Source organism: Sabethes cyaneus, chromosome 1, assembly GCF_943734655.1.
Source record: "Sabethes cyaneus chromosome 1, idSabCyanKW18_F2, whole genome shotgun sequence".
NCBI classification, from domain to species: Eukaryota; Metazoa; Arthropoda; class Insecta; order Diptera; family Culicidae; genus Sabethes; species Sabethes cyaneus.
This window is the reverse complement of record NC_071353.1, coordinates 121,933,944-121,954,446: the sequence shown is the minus strand read 5'-3', so window position 1 is coordinate 121,954,446 and position 20,503 is coordinate 121,933,944. Positions and strand designations below refer to the sequence as shown.

General features: G+C 38.1%; 1 protein-coding gene across 1 annotated transcript in view; it reads left to right on the top strand.

Annotated features, from left to right (window-relative positions):
* Positions 1-20,503, top strand: part of LOC128745368 (serine-rich adhesin for platelets) — a 142,252-nt gene that overhangs the window by 25,870 nt on the left and 95,879 nt on the right. The window lies entirely within an intron of this gene.

The window sequence follows — 20,503 nt, the reverse complement described above, 5'->3', positions numbered from 1 at the left end:
ATTAGCTGCTAATGGAACCTGCTAGTGGAACCTGAACGTGCCATGACTTAGGAGAGGTGAGCGAAAGCGGACAACTGTTTACAGGGTACTGATATAGTCGTTCACACTTCACACTTCACGTTCACAGAAAATAGCACCAAATTCGGTCCAAATTTTGCGAAATCTCTACAGCCGAAAGTTCGGTAACATCCTTATTCTGCGAGGCGAGTGACGTGACTATGTTGCAGTCACCGCGAATCAGGTGACAATTGTCACCTAGGTGACTCGCCTTGTCACTTAGGTGACAAGGGTTTCTTACCTAGGTGACACAATTGTCACTTAGGTGACTCGATTCGCCGTGGCGAGTCACGGCGAGTGACAATTGTCGTATTGAGTCATGTGACTCGCAGAATAAGGGTGAATGTCTATGGTGCATATCGACGTTTACTGATCTTTAGTAGCGTTCGGTAACATACAAAATTTTATCGAATGGTCGGGTGTTCGATTCGGTGCTTTTTTTAGGTGTGTTGGTTTTCGCTCTTTATCTTTGTAAACCGCCACATAAAGTCATGTAGGGTAAAGAACTAGTTTTAAGCAGTCTAAGCGGGTCACTGATTGTTTTACCTTATTACAAGCGATGGGTTGACTAAGTGGGGGATATCAGCATACCAATCTTCTTGCTATCTTTAGTTCTTCAAGCTGTTACCATTGGAAGACACTATTGTTGAGCTAAACTTTTGATTTTTCGCTTTAAAAGTTGGAGCGGCGGAACTAATTTTGAACACACCGAACCCATTTTCACCCGCAAGGTGCTATTTTAAGCAATCCTGAAATCTGAATTTTCTTTACGTCCCCTTAAAAAATTCCTCGAACGTTTCCCCCTATTCAGTAAGTTCGCGTTCCTATCCGCGACCTACTAATCGGCATCTGATGCGTAATCGGCATAGCGTATCGGCATAGATGCGTAAAATGCCATCTGTCTAAATTGTTTATCGGGGCATACACTCACCGCACCGTTCGACAAACGGTATTCGTCGTCTCTTTTATTCTCTGGTGTTCTTACGGGAAACTGCAAGTTTGACGTCTCACTCGCTGTTCATAAGGATGGTGGGAGAACAAAAGAGGTAAACATATAGCAGTACAAACGATCAGAACAGTGTTGTCAAAGCAAATAACATTGAAACACATCGTTGCTTTATTAAATCACTGAGAAAATCTTCGAAAATTATTGAAAAAGCTGTCTTTTGTGTTGTTTTTAATAAAGAAAAATTAATTATGAACATACATTTCTCTTGAAAGTATTGAACCACGTTTTCACCATAGGAGGTTTCAGGTAATTTCAAACTTAAAATTCTTATTTCCAGAACCGAAACAGTGTCTTGGCAACACGATAGTTCATCAGTTGTGCTGCAGCTGCTGCTAGTGGTGAACAGGTTCCGTCAATTCAGAATTTGTTTTCAGTTTTGTTAGAAGATAATAAAACTTTTGGCTAGTGACAAAGCCTTAGATAATAGAAAAAAAGAGACTGAATAATATGGTATGTGACAATTGAGTGCTTGACTTTCAGAGTGGTTGTAATCAGTGCTAAAAATTTGATGAATTCGTTAGTAGCGAGGTGGCGATTGCTGAAGAGCAGCTGAAAAATGTACGTTTTTAGACAACAAATTTTAATTCATCATATTTCTTGTTGGAAATATGTGTTTGTGTGAATCAAATGTATGGTTAAGTGATTTGTGAAGATGATCCTATCAAAAGATTTTGAAAATATGAATAAAAAAGTGCATTTTCGGATCATTTATGTTCAACTGATTAAAATAGGTAACACTGCTTAACTCGTTCCTTACCTTATGTTTCTCGCGACGGCGGAACCAAATTGACCATATCTGCATCAACCAAAAGTGAAAGCGAAGGACTTACTTTGTTATCACTGAGATAGGCTTGTGTGTCGCACGTGGCCAACGTTGAAAGGAGCAAGTTTGACGGTAGTTTGGAGTCCGTCGGTTGGAGAATCCTACAGTAAAAAGGGTCTTCGTCAGAAAACTTGATACCATACCTAGATACCTAGAAGCTTTTTCACCTGGTGGAACTTCTGAAGAATAGTGGACCGGCATCAAGAACACCTTTTTCACGACGACTGATGAAACTCTCGACAAAGTGCGCAGCGACCGGAAGGAATGGATTGCGATGAAACCTGGAGGATGATCGATGACTAGGAAAAGGCGAAAGTCATCATTGAACGGGTATGAACCAGAATAGCTAAGACAGCAGCCCGTCAACGATACGTGAGCTGAAGAGGACTCCTAAAGGTCTTGTAGACAGGACAAGAGGGCCTAGGTCTACTTCCTTGCTGAAGAGAGAGAGAAACGGTTGCCGCAAATAGACATCCGCTTATTGTATTCGCTGTCTTAGTGGTACCGGAACCAGTACGAAGATGTCACCTAAGGATAAAGCTGGTCAGTGACTGACCGATCGTACGGACCAACTTGGACAGTTGGGCTGAACGCTGCAAACAGCTCTTCCGAGTCTCGATTGGCGCAGATCAATAAATCCAGCAGCGCGTGACGTACACTATGACAGTGCGTGACGTGCACAGCAACTGCGTAAACTCTGAGGTGCTGTAAGTTGTTACCTGAAATTGGAGCAAACGTATGAAGTCCAGCTCTAGGAATAGATTGCATTTCAGCCGAGGTGTTGAAAGCTAACCCCGCACTTCTTCAGCAATATCCGTGACAAATAAACTAACATATAACAAATTAAAATTAATATCTGTGGATACATTCGGTGGACTCGATGGCGGCCATCTTGCTGAAAGTTCTTATCAAAGGGGAACTGTCAGAATGTGGGAACCAGCGCCGTGGCATGTTGCGTTGTTTCATTCTGCAAATCAACGCTATTCTCAAGCAGTAGTGGCAAATGTTTCCGTTACCTTCATACAATCGACACTCAGATACTGCCCAATCCCAGATAACACAAAATCGTAATAGAAAGTTCACATTAAATCGTTTTCATGTCAATTTCAAGTTGGAATTGCATAATGGTTAGAGTATGTCAAATCGAAGTGAACAATAAGTTGCTTTGCAGTCGTGCGTGTCTTCATATACAATTCATGACTGTGAATTATAAAGCAGTATAGACGATTGCAATATTTGATTTTATCTCAATCATATATTCAGGAGTATTTAGTTGCGTGTTATAAAAACTACGCAAAATTGAATTACAAATAATTGTCAAAATTTTCGCAAGTATACCGCCTCCACTTTGGTACATATATGTTCTTATATGGCGTGAAATATAACTTTTTCGTTCAGATATGATTTTGTATATCTCAGTTGCAATCGAGATATACAAACCAAATGGTTTACTGGGATGCAACGGACCGAGTCAAATGATATGTGAGACTGGCAACGCGGAACAAATTTGTGCTTTTTCTCCACAAATTATTCTTTTGTTATTTTGATTTTAATTTACAATGGCAAAATCAAAATATTATTGTTAGTTTTAATACAGACTAATTTGCAAAAACTGAAGCAATTGGATAACATTAAACTATATACATCCTAGTGATTCAAATTCCGAAAACGGGAAGACCGCAAAAAATCTGATAAAGCAAAAAACGTGAAAAAATCATGGAGTGCCCTCCAGCTACAAGTTTCGATTTCTTCCATATTAGGGATAATCCTCTGTCACATGATTTATGTCACTGTGAATAAATCGCGCTGTTGTCGGTTGCTGCTGGTCGGTGCCGTTTATAAATCCTTACTGCAGTACAACAACGAACGAGACCGAACCGCGAATCCAAGGTAAATGAAAAGTCAGCGGAGTACCAAGCACTACTGTGACTTGTGAGGGAGATGAGGTCAACGGCGCCACAAAACAAAAAACTGGTTTCCGATTCCGGAGTTGCCTGTATCTTTACGCAAGACACTCACTGGGACGTGTGCATTTCAATTCGAAGGCCATTCGAACGCATGAATAATTCAGTTTAAGTACATACATTGCTCTTTTGCCAATTGTTTGAGAAAAACAACAGCCTTACAGATCGCGATTTAAAATCAAAAGTCTTTACTAATATAAGCTTTCTTAAAACGAATGTAAATGTCACGATCAGTCTAATTCGTGTTTATTTGTTCTGAAATAGAGAAGGATTAGTTCCGTCAATCCGCAAATTATCTATACTGGTGCGGTAAGCCACCCATCACTAAACAGATAGGTACTGAATTTCTTTTAGGAATAATAAAACATATGCCGCAACCCGCAAATCACGAATGCTGAAAGAAACGAATCACTTCAGCAGCATAACAAAACATAGGAGTAAGCGAGTGAAGTAGACATCTGATGCTTTATTGCTGTATGTACCATCAGACAAACCACAAGCCAAAACAAATACGTAATTCAAGCTATACACGAAGGAAAGGTTCACATTGCAAAAAAAAAAAAAACGTAGACACGACATCGGAACCATCTGTTGCCAAACGGTGCAATTTCTCCGGAATACGCAACGAATGGACCTACAGTCATGAGTCCTAATGGAACCGGCAGTGAAGAAAGTGTTCATTCGGACCAAATCGGAAGGCCTACAGGAAGTGTTCGTTGTAAGTTCAAGGTTGGCCAGCACAACCAGCAGCGACAAGGTTCGTTCGATGACGTCGTCGCCGGGTTTCATAAGATAGAGTCCGGGTCGAATTGTATGGTAATTTTTCAATTTTTCTCTTCTTGGCCGTGCCGTGGTGGTGGGTCACGCATGAGCATTGTGTCACTAGGGTGACACCTAAAGGATCGTTGCGATCGTTTGATTCTCTCTGTAGAATTGTGAAATATTTTTACACTCAGCTTGTTTTCAAGTGTTGACAAAAACTTGGTTTTGATTTTATCAAAAAAAATTTTACAGTTTTCACTATATCATATTTGATTGTCCTATAATTTTGTAAAGTAGGTTATGCCGATTTAATAATTTTTCTTATAAAACTCGTACAAACGTTGGTACCCTAGCGAACACACATGACTGTCGTAGGAATTGCGCCGGCACTAACCACACGAGTCATTTTGCGAATAGAATGATGTAGGCTACGCCTTCGATTGGTAACGGTGAGAAAATCCCGTCCCAGATAGGTTTTGTACGTTTTTGGAAAAGATAAATTGGAGTTTCGAATCAAATATTAACCCATGATGAATGACCGTTTTGGAATCAAAAATTAGCAAAACGAAATTGACTTAGTCGTGAATATCCAAAACAAGGCAAAAATTAGAAATAATAAAAATCAGATTTTGTTAAAAAATATATTAGGAAAGAATCGTTTAAAGTAAATCAACGTTATGACAAATAATCCATTTAAAATCCTACCACAGACCACACAGGCGAAAGATTTACGTGCGTTTGCAGAGGGACAATTTAATCTGTCTCAAAGCCATGGGGAATCTGGTCAAAACGGGCTATCAGCGGTTCGATTGGTTCGATCAGCGGTTCCTCCAGCTTGGGTAAAGAGTAACGCTACACATATCAATGACCCTCCCTTACTTAATTTTACATCTTATTCCACGCTGTTTGGATGCTACAAACACCTTTGTTTCATTACTTTCTTCTAAAGTCCCCTCCGTCGATTATAAAAACTACCGTTTTAAAAAAAAGTTTTCTTTATTGGAAAAAAATTCATCAATTTCTGAGACGGCCTATTTTGACAAATCAACTTAAAACTGCCAGCCCAGATTATTGAATTTGCACAGTGGGCTATTCGCAGCAAGATTTCATAAAAAGACAAGAGAACGCCACTTTAAGTAAAAAGTAAAAGTACAAAAACTCGTAAAATTCACGATTGCTATATGATTTGTTGTATCAATACACGAGATTTTTTTTGTTAGATTATAGTCATTTTAACTAGCTGGGGTCATTCGTGACTTCTGTGGGATTGGGATTTGAACCCGGGTCCTCGGCGTGAGAGGCGTGAATGCTAACCACTACACCGGGACTGACCCCACGGGATGTTATTGTCACCAGACCAGAATAATCAAACAAGTGTCTAACATGTGTGCCTGCACATTTCACCGTAATGATGAAGGCCAAGCCAATAAATCCTCCTAGTGCGTATAAGTCCAATTCCAGAATCAACTTTGCTGCGCTGCGCTGCTCGATGATGGCAATGCTGACCAGACGCTGTCTGTATGACCAAGCCGGGAACATCGACGACGACGACGGCGGCGGCGTTCGCTGTCCGGATTGTCGCTAAATCCGTCATCGGGTTCACTTTTCATTTCACAGTTTTGTTTGCTCGCAGCATAGCGACACCGAGCAGTGCCGTACGTGCGTGGAGGGGGCGAGAAGAGACACTAGACTGGCCAGTTGAGAAGCTGCAGGCCTCTGCACTGTTCAGTGAACCAATGATGTAGTTGTTATTGGATAGCACCATTCAGGCAAACGACTTCCCTTTTAAGGAATTGATACCGTAGATGGCTAAATGGGGTCTCTCAATGAAAAACCTGTACCCCTCGCCCGGCTAGCCACTCGCCAAGCAAGCGACTAGCCATCAACTACTAGTCCCAAGCGACATGCGAGGTAATATCCCCATAAGTGTCGCTTCTCGTATCGCGTGTGAAGAAACCCTGTGTTCAGAGCCGAGCGCTGACTATGCTTGGAGCAGGAAAAACATGAGCACGCATTTGGACAAGTAAGCTCCATGAAAAGAACTTCTTGATGCTGTCGGTCCACAAAAAGTGGTCAGCAGATCACCTAGATTGGAACACACCAGTAATTGGTACGTGCATATAATCAATATCCGATTAAACAGTGCACGATTCGCTGGTGGTGGCAGGGGAAACCGGGACCTTTTTGTGCAAACTTTATTACGTTCAAGGAAAACAGCATCCGCGGCTTCTTCCTGCGTAAAGCGCAGAGTAAGAGGTGGAAATATTAAAAAAATATATGTTCTTGAAACCAAAATGATCGTTTTGACTGGACAAGACATCGAAAGACGGAAGCTGCGACCGCAGTATCAACCTATAGAACCAACATATACGGGCAAACGTTCTTGGCCTTATCCGCTTTGGGCAGGTGGCCACTCGACGTAACTACTCGCGAGGCAAAGTGGTCCTTAGCATCGATTTTTTTTCATATTCACAACTTCTGCCACTCATGTAAAGTTGCTGCTTACCGCCGCGGTGGACTCTTGTGGTGGTCTCTCGCTGATGGCAGTAGTACTGTCTTGCTGATACTTTTTTTCATTATGTGTGAAATGTAAATTAGCTTCTAGTGTTAAATCCAGAATGCTACTCTAATAAAGCTATATTGTTACTTTGAAAGCTGGTATTTTATAAAAATTGAGAAAAGATAGAAATATCCGAGCAACAATATAACAAAAATTAACTTGAAGACAATATGGAAATAAAATAGCGTTTAGTGCTTTTTCCCGTCGTAGTAAGAAAAACCATTGCAATTTTCATCATTTCTTGGATGGATATAAACGAATAATCCAAAAGATCTTGTATTGTAATTTGACTCAAACACACTGTATCTTGCGATCCCTGCACTTTAATTCCACTAAAAAGCGATTATTATAAGCATTTTCAATAAAATTACGCCAGTGACTTTATTTTCTAAATCCGTCGTACCGTATTTAAAATCCATCCATCAAAATTTTCCTGCGTCCGAACCAAAAATCACAACAATGCATGTACCAAGGGGTTTCTAGTACGGCATAAATAGATTATTTTTGTAATCTATTATGTCTTAATTAGCTGCCCGATCTCACTCGGGGTCCTTTGTCTCTGAGTCACTTATACATCAGTTATTGTAACGAAACTTATCTTAATGCAAGAAGAAACAAACCCTTTTTTCTTCATTTGAAAGTGTCTACTTCCTTTGTCAGCTCCTCTCATGTCGTCCTCCGGCCACTTATCAATTTTTTTCGGTAATCCCTGTAAAGCGGGATCAGGCCTTCTATACATTTTTGAACCCCCCCCCATTGCCCTTTTGCCACCCTATTTGCCCTTTTGTCATCCAGCCACTTGTACAACTGCTATCTTCCCAAATGCAAGAGGAAGGCACGCCTTTATCCATTCGAACCTTCATCCCAAAGGGGAAATTCGCATCTAAACTTTTAAATATTGGAATCTGGCGGCTCTGCCAATTTTTAACAGCGTCAAACTGAACCAATAAAGTACAGCTGAGTACAAGCTTGACGTGATCAGCACCTTGCCAACACAATAAGGCACACAACGAACAAAATTGGCACGAATAAGGTGCATAGAGTGTTCTAAGCGACTTACCCTTGTTTCCCCCTTAAACAATATACTGCTGCCCTTTTGTCAACCCGCCGATTTTTTAAAGTCAAAGTTTGTTGAAGAACCGTACAGTCGTTTAGGAGTTATGGCGGAACATACTTTCATGGTGATATCAGGTGTTTTTTGTAATTGTTAAGTAAATATATAGTGCTAAATAAATGTATCCTATTTTTGGCATGTATTTTGTTTACCTATGCCAAAATCGGAGTACAACCTAAATTCGTTAATTGAGTCACAACTGCACTCCAGCTGACTCGCTAATTGGGCCGCGGTGGTAATTATCAAAAAGTTCCCAAAAAGCTTGCCGTGCAGATACCATTTAATTCTATTCTTTGCCATCTTAAGATTTTCGCTCTTTTTTGCTCTCACATTCCGCGGTTGCAACCGTCAAGGCACAAAAATTGATTTACATTAGCCAGGTCATGACTGCATATGTCGCTTGTTTGCAGCGTTATGTAGCTAGCAAAAAAGCCAAAAAATAATGGCTTTGTTCTTCTTTTTACGTCATTGCAATAGGCTTTACATTTCCAGAAGGTAGGACTACGCAACCGCCGCAAGTTTATTCTGCTTCTACGTTCTGAAGCAGCAACAGCAGCAGCCACAACCACAAGCTTGGTGAATGTAATCATCGTCCGTCGACACGGATTTGACACGGACTTTAACTTGAAAGTTTCCGATGATTTTCACTACGTAGCGATTAGAAGTCAATCTTTTCAAGAAAACCATACAATTGCTGTATCTTTTATGAATCGAATGGTACGCGACCCATCAAAATCCGTTCTAAATTGGAAGAGCTATTAGCGTTCAAAATCTTCCATTCTTTCGTGAAGCTGGCTTGAATCCAAATTTTGGATTGATACCCTGCGGTAAGACGTAGTTCTACGTCAAAATAGTGAAATAGAGATGTCGTAAACAATTCGATTGTTATCAGCGTTGCCAGACTTTGCTGAAGAAATATTCGTAGTTTTACAAGCTGTGTTTTTATTACCAAAGGAAGTGTTAAAATTTTCTTTCGAAAAAGAATTTAATCAAACTTTAGATGTAAAAATTTGATTTTTACATCCATCTTTTTTCTTTGAATGCGTTTTGTTTCTAAAGCTCAAAGGGTATAAAAGTCTTTGCCAAGTATCTACCAACAAAACAAAAATAATTTGTTCTAATACTTTGTGTAGCTTCTGAGAAAAAGGTACATAAAGTTTGCAAATCGTGTTTTTACAGGAGCTGCGTTTTATTCTTTCGGGGTTGTTCCACGACGTACTAGAACGCTTATGTGTATGATCGTTTTTCAGCCACTTCCCGTGGTCGAAGCGTTACAAAATTAGTAACAAAATAAGCGGAAAAGACTAGGGATTTAAAATCTGAAATTAAAATGAAGATTTTTTCAAAATTTTTAGTCGTTTATGTCTCCTTAATCGACGTTTGTGTATTTGTTAATTTCACTGAAAAGTGCAAATTAATTTCGTAATGTACTGTTTTCTAATATACCAGAGTTTCTTTTTACACGGATGAACCCCTGTTCATTCAGCCCATATGTGTGATCAGTTTTTATCACATTTATTTTATAGGTTAGGTATTATTCTTGATCGTATTTGAAAGAAATTAATACTTTGTTAAATCAAATCAGCTAATCAGTTGACACATTTGCGATTTGACCCAAATTATTTGAGGATGTTCACTGCCGACTTTTGCTCTTGGTAATTATTTGCTGTCATGTTTTTGTCGTTTGTTTGCTGTGTTTTTAACATTTCTTAGTGATTTCTTTTCAACATATGGCTTTTTGACATTTTTACATCGCCTTTTTGTCTCTTTTCAGTCATTTTTATCGTCTTTTGTAGCGTTTTGTCATCATTTGTATTTGTTTTTGGCGTCTCCGCATCTATTTATGCTTTACGTTGTTTGTAATTTGTTTTTGTCAATTTTTAGCTTCTTTGGCGTATTTTCATTGTATTTTTATGGTCTTTTGCCTTTTTTCATCGATTCGTCGACTAATTGTCATCACTTTTCGTCATTTTTCCACCGTTTTTTCGCTATCTTTTCGCCGCCTTTTCATCGTCTTTTTGTTGTTTGTTGTTGTTTTGTCTTTTCGACACCTTTTTAGCGTCTATTTTCATCTGTTTATTGTTTTGGCTTCATATTCGTCGTCTTATTGTTATTTCTCTGTCATATTTCTATCGTCTTTTTGTCACCTTTTCATCCTATTATTGCCGTCTGTTCGTCGTTTTCAACGTCTGTTTCAATGCTTTTTTCAGCGGTTTTATGCCGCTTTTATGCGCTTTTTGTAGTGTTTTCGTCGTCATTTTGTCGTTCTCCTCTCGTAAATTTGTCACTTGCTCCTCTACTTTTTTTTGCATTTTTTCGATTTTTGACGCTTCTTTTTGTCGTTTGTTGTCGTTTTTTTCATTTTTTGTTGTTGTTGTTTCGCTATTTTTTTATCATTTTTTCATCACCTTATCTACTCTCTTTTTGTCGTTCTTTCGTCATTTTTGCGTCTTTTATTTTTGTTTTTTTTTTGACGCCTTTTCGTTGTTTAGTTATCATCTCTTTTGTTGACTTTATTCGTATTTCTTTTCGTTGTATTTTTGTCATCTGTTTGTCGTTTTTCGACGTCTCTTTTATTTTGTCGTCTTTTTGACACTTTTAAACGTCCTGCTGTTTTTGATACTGGTTTGGTTTCTTTTCGTCATCTGATTGTTGTGTTTCGCTCTCTTTTTGTTGTCTTTTCTTGTATTCGTCGTTCTTTGTCATCTCTCTGTTGTATTATTGTTTTAGCTTTATGACATTTTCGTTCATTTTTTGTCGCTGTTTAAAACGGCTCATCGTCGTCTTTTTTCGTATTTTTTATCATCTTTTCATCGTCTTTTGTCGTCGTTTCGCCATTTTTCGTTGTCTCCGGCACGTTTTCGCCAGTTTTGCCACATTCTGTTTGACTGGTTGACAACAAAGTTGTTACTTTTTACTATCTTTTTGTCGTCGTTTTTAGCATGTTCCATCGCCGTTTTAACACTTGTCAAACCTTTTTTTGTCGTGTTTTTTTCGTCGTTGTTTTCGCATCTCAAACTTTCCAGTCGGTTCTTAAAGAATAAAGTTATGCTTTTCGGGTTATTATTCACTTGAATGAACTGAAACAAATTTCTATTTTTCCGTGAAGTTTATGCAATTCCGTAGATACGCACACTTGATCCGTAGGTCCGTAGGAAATTTCTAAATCCGTAGTACTATGGATAAATCTGTAGATTTAGCATCACTGATAGTCATATTTTTTTTATTTTTATCTCTTATTAATACTATGTGTTGTCAATCAGTAAATTTGATTTGGATTAAATAAGCGGTTGGCTGTTGAAAGTCACCTGAAAATGATTGCAATAAAATTTGACCCCCTCAATAATGACTTTTGTTAAAAAATATATTGAAAAATTAATAAATTTTTCTCAAACTATATTATATGATATAGATTCACAATTCACAAACCTAACTTTCCAGGAAATGGAATCTGGATCTGGATGGATTGAATCTGGATCTGGAATGCTTTATGGAGAAGTTATTCCCGTTGATGATTCCCCCTGATGAAGAAACTATTATTATTTATTATTATTTATTTGATTAACTATTGACGTAAGACATTTGTCTTTTAAATTGTCAATTAAGGTATTATGCATGACTTCAGTTCGTAATTCTTTAAATAAATTTTTACATATATATTAATTATTAAAAAATGTTAAGCAGCCCTATTCTAAATATTGCTTCCGAAGTTGTGCGTTTTAACTGAGTGGGTAAACTATGATAATTACATTCTAAAAAAAATTATAATTAGCGAATATTAATCTTTTCGCTGGTCTAAATGTGTGCCAATTATGTTTTGCAAGCGTCCACTCCAAAATTACAAAAATAATTTTGTATGTTATTTATCAATCCATTTTACAATAATATGTTATACCAAAATTGTTGTTTGACAAATAGCCAGTTTACCAAATCCAACCACATAGATATAATTTCATTAAAGAAAATGGGCAAAATGAGTTTAATCGACGCAAGTTAGTCCAAATTTGCTATTCGCAATCAATCTCCTCCTCCGGTGGTCGTCGCCAATCGTCGTTCAAAGTTGGTTCCACCAGTAATAATAATAATAATAATAATGTTAATATCATAATATCAATAATAAGACACATACACATTTTAGGTAAATACCACCCCCTCTTCGAGCGCTGAACTGCCACAGGCTACCGTCGACCGTCGCTCGGCCGTCGGTGATATCTATATCGCGAAAATCTCCTTTTCGTGAAATCAAACCGATCGCGACAGTTTGCAACTCCACACGACCGCTAAACAGTATCGACAGCCACCAACAACAGCAACTAAGTTGCACGAGCCCAAAATCGCTAAGCCCAAGTATAGGCAACCAGTGATCGCTCTTGAAATTCCCCTTCGTACTGCCGTCATCGTCCCTTGGCTGCCGATCCGTCCGTCGTGACACACGATCTCGCACAGGACGCCAGCCGCATTGCGGCTACGAATTTGCACTCCGCGCTGTTATGTGTCCCTTTGGGGGCCACCGGTTGCACTGACTGCGTTCGCAGTCGCAGCGGTAGCGGATGGCTTTTCTGCGTGGCAGTGGAATGCTGGCGGACAGACGTGTGAAACGTTTTAGGGGGGTACTCGACTTGGAAGTGATCTTCGAGAGCCCAATTTTGCCGCATCGAGGAGCCTTTGCGGTCAGTGCTCAATTTGCAATCAAACCGACTAGACGCGCGACGACGAAGGTGGTGACTGATGATCATGGTACTGACATCGGACAGATGTTCTTTATGTAACTGTTGATAGGATGCGCATGATGAAAGTATCAATTGCGGGTGTCCGGAGATATTGAAGTGTCTTGAAAGAAGTGCAATAAGATGCAGCATACGCATCTTGCACACCACGAGGAAGTGAATTAGATCGTAACCGTTGATTGAAGTGTAAACAGGGGAAAACAGACGTGTGATAAAGTGTGATAAGTGTTACCGTCCGGTGACTTGAACGCCGCCCCGCCTGGTTTTGCAACCTTTCGGTGCCAGTTTCAGTTGAAGTTTTATGGACTGCTTACTACTGCACGGACGAAAGCCGCGCGGACGCACGGACACCGAGTGACAGAGCCGATGCGCGATCGAGTTTGTGATCTATAATAATGAATTGACGGGTGGTGATTATCTGAACAATTAGGCTCAATGAACGTTTCAACACTTAGATCAATACTTCGTTAAACACTGTTGTGGCACTTGTTAGCTTTATCAACTTTACCCAAGGTAAATATTTAAACGTTATTCTGCGAACACAGCTGACTTGCAATGAATCTTGTGTGTGCATAATATTTACATAATATTGAAAATGTTCAAATTTGTAATTTATTTACCTATATCTCGGTTTGCGTACGGGGATTTTTCAACATTATCGCACACGTTTGAGCCCAAGGATCACATCACTGATTAATGAATACAATATTTATAAATTTCGTGGTCTCCTATATTCTAGGAAAACTCCACAGAAAATTTCCCTATTTTTTATAAAGTGCAAGATAATTTTCTTGATAATCTAGAAAAAATATTAGTTCGAAAAAGATTTTTATAAATATTTTCACGACTGTGGAAAACTCTAAAGAAAATTTATAAAACATTTTTTTCTTGTTCGTCGTTTCATTTTTTTAGTGACAAAAATTTCACGGCAGAGGTTTTTGTTATACTAGATTTATGGTCGGAAAACTCAATTATTCTTAATCATTTTCTTATTTTAAATACTCATTATTCGCAGAGTGAATCTTCTTTCATGAAAATGTATATAAATTTTCAATGGAAGAAAAAGTCGGAAATATGTTCTAATTCTCGGAAATTTTTTGAAACATTTTAGTTTTATTCAGCAATTCCTAATCTATTAGTGACAAAAATTTCAAATTCTTTGAAGTTTTCCAGCGTCGTGTAAAATTTTGTGAAAAACTCTTTCCATTTGAAATTTTTCCTAGATTGTCTTGCATTCTTATAAAAAAAGCTCTACGATGTTGGGTCCAATAGTTAAGAACTTTTGACTTAAGCAATGTTCAAAAAAGTGGAACATTTTCTTTGGAGTTTACTGGTAAAATAGGACACCTCGAATATTTTAATATACTGAAGTGATTTTTTACGCGAATTTCTGTTTTTTATACCGCGAATTTATGCGAGTTTTACGCGAATTTCTGAATTTACAAAATTTTAATTTCCACGGTTTCGACTACGCGGAATGTATAGAAGTGACTGACTTGAGTGTATCTTTTTCATTGGCGGAACTAGCGCTCATTTCTAAGGGGGCTATAGCCCCGGCATTTTTTTGACTTTTTAGTTTTTCGGCCAGGGGGGGGGACTAAATTTCTCCTAGGAGGGGCTTAGCCCCCCCTTAGTCCCGCCGATGATCTTTTTACCTTTGTTATACTATAACAAAGGTTTAAAAATTAGTCGAAAAACACGAAATTGATCCGAGGCCCGGAGGGCCAAGTCATATATACCAATCGATAGGGTTCGATGATTTGAGCAATGTGTGTGTGTGTGTGTGTGTGTGTGTGTGTGTGTGTGTGTGTGTGTGTGTGTGTGTGTGTGTGTGTGTGTGTGTGTGTGTGTGTGTGTGTGTGTGTGTGTGTGTGTGTGTGTGTGTGTGTGTGTGTGTGTGTGTGTGTGTGTGTGTGTGTGTGTGTGTGTGTGTGTGTGTGTGTGTGTGTGTGTGTGTGTGTGTGTGTGTGTGTGTGTGTGTGTGTGTGTGTGTGTGTGTGTGTGTGTGTGTGTGTGTGTGTGTGTGTGTGTGTGTGTGTGTGTGCGTGTGTGTATGCAATGATTTTTTCTATCGCCTGTTTCTCAGAGATGGCCAAACCGAATCGTTCGCTATTACTTTTGTTTGAAAGGTATTATTGTCTAGTAGATCACTATTGAGTAGTTTCGTGATACGACGTTTCGTTTAAAAGTTATAAGCAAAAATGTGAAAACTACGTCACATGGGTTTCTTCAGAACTACATGACCGATTTCAACGATCTTAGCAGAAAATGAAAGCTCTTTTTAAAGCAAAATTGTTCAGGAATTTTTTATTGAAAACAAACAAGTAGTTTAAAAGTTATGCTTAAAAACCATGTTTGACAAGGTAATAATTATCGCCTGTTTCTCAGAGATGGCCAACCCGATTTATGCGCTATTAGTCTCATTTGAAAGGTAATATATCCTAGTAGATAACTATTGAATGATTTTTTGATTGAACGTTTAATTTGAAAGTTATGAGCAATCGTATACACCACACCTTAATTAACACTACTTTTTAATGGTTTTAATTAAGATAATTTACCTAATTTCAATTATTTTAATATTAAACGAGAGGTTTTGACACTACGAATATATATGCAAAATTTCATAAGAATTGGTTTTACCGGTCAAAAGATTTTAATCCTCGAACACTCGCGCCAACTTTTGTAACACAGTTACTCACGCGCACAATAGCCCCAAACCAAAGAAAACGTGCGCACTAGAGTTTTGATTGAGAAAACTTGGTTTTAGGTTTATCAAACCTTTGGAAGAGTTTCTAGAAATTGAAAGCTTTATCGTCTGGTGGAATTTAAATTTTGATTAATACCCCTAAAAGTGAAATAAAAAAAAATATTTTTCTTCAGTGTCAATATAACACATTCATGTGTTTTGCAATGTTATAGAGTATATTATTACAAGAAATTTTGCTAAAAACAGTAACCTTCTATCTCTGCAGCTAAGATAGAAAAATCGTATTTATTGTATATGAATTTGTAAAATCAGTTTTTCTATTTTTGCTCTTCTTGTAATTGTTGTATGACTTTTTCATGTACTACAAAATTGTACAAATAGTAAAAATACACAACTTTGCTGAAAATAGTATACCTCTATGTTTGCTTGTTTAGGAACTGTGGAACGATTATAAAAAATACCCTAATTTTGACTCCGAATTACTCGACTACCAGCAGATGGATACATTTTAAACATTTTACATTTGCTGATAGTTTTGCTGCATACAGACACTATTTTTCCATATGAAGAAACAAGAGAAAATTCCAGTTGGGGCTAAATTCTGGTACACCTCACATGCTGATTGCTTCGTTTCTGTGATGGCGGTTTAAGTTGATCTATTTTCTCAACAATTTAAATTATGAATGCATTGAATAATTATGACATTTTACTCATAATAAGTTTATTGAAGAATATACGTTAGTTAAACAACGATTTGTAATTTTATAACAATATGGCGTAGAAAAACCTACACGTGTTATACAAAATATAATAGCGTGAGTAATCGAAGGTTAATAAAAATTGATGAAAATTATTCTAGAAAACTCTATTGATGTGAATCAAATAGAATGGCATTACAGGAAATTATGCATAGTTCAAAAACCTGTAAACTAGACCTTTATTAGGCAATGTATATTAAAGAATAAGATTTCCTCTTACAACTTACTTTTATTTGCACTTACTCAGATTATTAACAACTTATTTATCCTTACTCAGCAATTTCATGAAAAAAGGATCTATCCAAATTTAAAAGTGTTCCTATTTTGTTCAAATTTTGTAAACTTATTCAATTTTCAAAATTTTATGTAAACCAACGCACTACGCAACGTTAACCAATAGATGAATTATGTTCCGAAGGCGTGTCGATTTCTATCTCAAATAGCAAGTAAGACCGTATAACAAAGGTTCCTTTCACCACTAGGTGGATTAAATCGGGTTTTATTAATATGTCCACAAAATATGCTTGCATGAAATATTTTATAAATCCCCCTGGATGGCATCCCAGCCCAGGTATTCGGGTTCTATTAAACTCTTATGATGGTATTTAAGACCAAAATTGGTCTAGAAATCCGCCATAAAAGTACAGTAAAATCCACACTGTTGTTTGAGAGGTAACAATTCTAAAGTCGCTTGGTTTTATTTGAATTTTATAAAGGTATTATTACGGTACCTTTTTATTATGGTATTGCGCAATACCAAAAAGGTACGAGTCGATAACTACTTATAGCTAGCTATAAAACCACAATAAAGCTGTTAATAAAGCAAATGTTTTGTGGTGGCTTATATTATCATGATAAAGCTATAGTTGGCTCATTGGCTGCGCCATATCTTTTATAAACTTACTATAAGTGGGGCGTAGCAATACAATATGACGTACCAATACAAAATTTGTTTTTATTGCATTATAAGAATTTTTCGTCCGACGATGCAACTACACAAGCGAAAGTTTCGCATGTGTGGTCCGACGCAGCAACAACGCAAGCGAAAGTTTTGCATGTGTCGTACGACGTCCGACAGATTTATTGCTGCTATTAAAAAAAATTATTCTGGTTCAACATCCAAAACATTTTTTTATTCGAGGTCATGTTGCTACATTCTAGTAGTTTTTTAGCCCACAACAAAAAATCATCAAAGCAAAATGTGAGTTGCAGAAAGAAAGGTATTATCAACCGGTTGTATGTCACAGGAAACAACATTGATTAAATGATGCTAGCCATTGAAATTGGTTAATTGATTATGCTAGCCATTGAAATTGGTTAATTGAATAGAGTAAGTAGTGGCAAAAGTGCGATGAGGGTAAAAGAGCGATTCAATGATTTACCAGTGCAGATATCGCATAATTTTATTTTTATTTTATTTTTTAAATTTGAATGAACAGAGTCTTCTTGAAGTGTATGGGAAAAGCCGATTTGAGTTGTCAGCTTTGACCTTATTCTCAAATTGGCCGTCATCTTTTCATTCACTATTGAGTACAGGGTTATAAACATAAATTACACAGATTGTCATAGCAAAGCATAGCAAAGCCATGGGAAACGTCCTGTTGAGAACGTGACCCTTCTTTATCGACAGACTTCGCAGTCGGTTATTAGAGTACAGGACAATTACGTGGTTAGTGCAACGATCCTGTTGACTCTATAGCAGCACCTACCGGCCGAGATTCGAACATACGACGACTGGCTTGTTATGCCAGCATCGTACCCCGAAGCTAACTGAGCGGGCTATAGATTGTCGTAGTCAAGTACAATTACAAACACACTGGTACATTCTATGTTTGAAATGGTTTGATGAATGGTAAAAATCAAACAAATGGCAAATTCACTTTTCAACAACTTAGCAACGAAGATAGCTTGTCTTCGAACGGTCCATTGAATCTTCCAATGGATCAGACCATGGAAGTAATCATAATGCACGCCAACAAATCTCCGTTGCACAGCTTCGATTCTTGAACTCCAGAGACGTGTCTGTGGGCTCCAGAATGAATCGTTTTAAGGAAAAGTAGATGGCGTACAGACAGTACGGTTCACGGAAGTCCTTAGCTAAGTGCGTAATAAACCCCAATAATAAGACCCACGGTTTGCTTTAGATATGATGCTGGAATAGTGGTTTTAAAAGGTGGATGAAAAGCGGTGGTTCCAAATTACTTCTTTGTGGAACGCCGGACTGATTGCAGAAACTAAACGATTCGGTAGAACCTAGCTTTACTTATAGGCTGCAGTTCATTAAATATGTCTGGAGCCAGCATACGAATGAGAAGCCTCTAGCAATGGCTTGTGGCTCGGAGAATGGTGTCCCACATCAATTTGCATCACGGGAGAAACGCTGTAGAAAATTACCCATTATTTTTCGAGTATTTTTTCTCGAAAATTTAGGTAGAAGTAGTTTAGATTGTACTGTTTACTCTGTATTGTTATCGCGGCCAGTTTTTTGAAAATTGGAAAAAATGGCGTCACCCGAAAAGCAACGTCGCGAATTTACTTTGCGCAAGTATCTGGAAAATCCTCAACTCTCTCATCGGAACATCGGAAAACAACTCGGAATCGTGCGTTCAACTGTGACTCGTGTGATTAAACGTTACTACGAAACTCTGAGCTTCGCATGGAAGGAGAAATGCGATTAGAATGGATATTCTATTAGTCATCAGGATCACAAGCGTGGCGTGGAAGCGATTTAGCGGAATCCTAATGCTTCGGACAGGCATGTGACCAAAAAGTTGAATCTGTCCAAGTCTTTCGTTTAGAGAGCCAAGGACGGGGAGAGACTCCCAAACGTGACGAACGGCAAAATACAGTGAGGAAGTCACGGGCCCGGAAACTGTACACCGAGATGCTGACGAAGCCTCATTCATGGATGATGAGACTTACATCAAGGCTGACTTCCGACAGCTTCCGAGGCTAGTATATGCTTCACCGCCCAGCACAATTTTGATGTTCCGAAGGAAGTAAGGAATTAGAAACTTTCAAAGAATTCGGTGCTTTTGCCTAAAGAGTTCGGTGCTGCGAGAAGATGAGAGTGTGAGCGATGCTCTCCGCCTAACCAACTTTGTTTATCAATGTTCCACCCCCCGCTTTGGCATAAGCTTGCGAAAAAACCTGGGTGAGAAGAAGGACGGATAAGGAATTCACGCACGCAGTGTAATTTGCCGTTCGGCAGAATAGGAGAAAGCGATTGGAGAACTCGCCTAGGGAAATAGAGTTGGTGGGGATTTTCCCTGTTTAGGTAGGTTGGATTAAGACCCGTTTTATGGAGAAAATATACGAGAGTTGTTCTTGACAAACCATACGGAGAAAATGCGGGGTCGTTCCCCGAATTTTTAGTATTCATAGGCTAACACCGGGCTAGTACTTTTGGGTGCATATCTGTAAAGATCGCATTGAGTAAATGATTTTCTCCAAATTGTTTTGTACAGGATTGTCCCGATTATATTACGCACTCCGTGAATTTTGGGCTGATATAATTGGAAAATACTGATATAATCGGAAATTTATAATCGGAATGCTAAGTTTACTAATGAATTATATTCTTGTTTTTCCATTCTTAGAGTTATCATGTTTCTCATTAGGGTGATTCAAAAAAAATTTTAAATACGTACCAAAAAGACGATATCTTTACAAAAGTTGTAGAAGATATTAAAATAAATAACTTTGTCGAATATAGTAACTATGTATGTCTTATGGTTGTCGAAATATGATGATTTGTTTGTAAAAAGCACTTTTGAGGATACAATCAGATACAGACAACTGATACGTAATATTTTTGCAACGGTGGTACCACAATTATATGCTTGACCACATTTCAAGGTCAAGACTAAAAACATGAGGTTGGTCTAACTGATACTTGCTTTACAGGTTTTTGCGTGGTATTTAATGTGAGTTGTTGGATCTGTCACCAATTGCCACCTTGAGAAATATTTGAGCTCAAAACAGTACTATTTTTCACGGGAAAAGTTCAATATATCGGA